We start from the raw sequence: 1,581 nt of genomic DNA on the forward strand, positions 1-1,581 counted from the left end.
CGCGAAAAGGACATCTGTCTTTTGGATAGGCTCTGGTCTCGACTGGGACCTGCTATGATAAACACGCTCAAGGCAACTGCTTCTGTCAGACTCCACGTCATCCTATTCTTTAAGGAAACGTGTGGAGTCATAACAAACCCAGTTGTCTCCCACAGGAGAAACACAAAATGACAGATAGAGAAGTCACATACTCTGAGAGGCATTGGAGATCTTATTATGATAATTAACATGAAAACGTTGGTAAATGTAATTTTTCGTTACACAAGGCAGAGTGTACAACCAAACTGCAGGGCTGAACTGGCCATGCTACGTAAAACTTCCCCAGTGTTGAGCAGGGGAAACATTGCCTGCAATGTTGATAAGGTGCGTGTGGCCAGACCAACACAGAAAACAAGATGCAGACAAGTTTTTTCTCTCTTTCCATTTTTTTTCTGTATACGGTATATTTTTATTACAGGTATTTGTTCTTTAGAACATTTTACACATTCATATTTATGTTTGATTGGATGTAAACAATATTTTGGTAGAAAATAAATATTAAGTCCTAAAAAACTCACATGAAAATAACCAACACAGTATTGTAAATATGAGTGCAGGCACATAGTATAAATAAGCATGTAAAGACCAAGTGAGACCTATAAGGGCATCACTGGGAAGCAGCTGATTGGGAAAAGTGTGTCTTCTGTCACATCCCATCAAATGAATCAGGACCTCTCAAGTGCAGAGATGGGAATGTAACTCTACAGGCACAAGGACCCAGCATCCTCTGGCTGGGCTGTTCAGCCTGCAGGTTGTGTACTGGGATATAAGTCCAAACAGGAGTACATTTTTGTGAGAAAGAAGTAAACATGGAGCAACACTGGTCGGCAGTTTGTGCAATGATTTTAGCACTCGGTGCATCGGTGCACTTTGACATAGTTTTTGCTGCAGAAGCTGATGGCAATTTAACAGGTATGTGTTTTGACTCAGATAGTAATATATGTTTAATATATGTTATTCTGAAAAAGAGTGCGTGTTTGTGTGTTCCATTCCACAAGTTGTTTGGCAACCACCTTTATTAATGTTATCCCAGTTTCCACAGCTGATCTTTCTTCTGTTCTGCTTCACTGCTTCTTTCTCTCAGGGATTTGTCCAAAACCTCCGTCGCCTTAATGTTGTCCCATCACATGAGGGGTGTGTGTGTGATGACGACTGTCCTGCTGACCACAAATGCTGTGTCTTTGACGGTGGAGCTGTCTGTGTCCCTCCTGCTTTCAGTACGAGCCACAATGTTGTACTTTTTCTCAAATGGGCAGCAGCTGTTAAATCTTTGGTCACATCTTCTCAGTGACTAACGATGGGAATGAAGCATGGGCAGTACTTTTCGTTTCCTTTTTTCAAGAAAAAGTACAACATTGTGGCTCGTACTGAAAGCAGGAGGGACACAGACAGCTCCACCGTCAAAGACACAGCATTTGTGGTCAGCAGGACAGTCGTCATCACACACACACCCCTCATGTGATGGGACAACATTAAGGCGACGGAGGTTTTGGACAAATCCCTGAGAGAAAGAAGCAGTGAAGCAGAACAGAAGAAAGATCA

At 42.3% G+C, this 1,581-nt stretch overlaps 1 protein-coding gene across 1 annotated transcript in view; it reads right to left on the bottom strand.

Annotated features, from left to right (window-relative positions):
- Window positions 1–1,581, bottom strand: part of LOC116691868 (WAP four-disulfide core domain protein 18-like) — a 7,486-nt gene that overhangs the window by 469 nt on the left and 5,436 nt on the right. The gene's annotated exons all lie outside the window — the stretch shown is intronic.

The sequence above is a fragment of the Etheostoma spectabile genome, chromosome 7 (assembly GCF_008692095.1).
Source record: "Etheostoma spectabile isolate EspeVRDwgs_2016 chromosome 7, UIUC_Espe_1.0, whole genome shotgun sequence".
In the NCBI taxonomy this organism is placed as follows: Eukaryota; Metazoa; Chordata; class Actinopteri; order Perciformes; family Percidae; genus Etheostoma; species Etheostoma spectabile.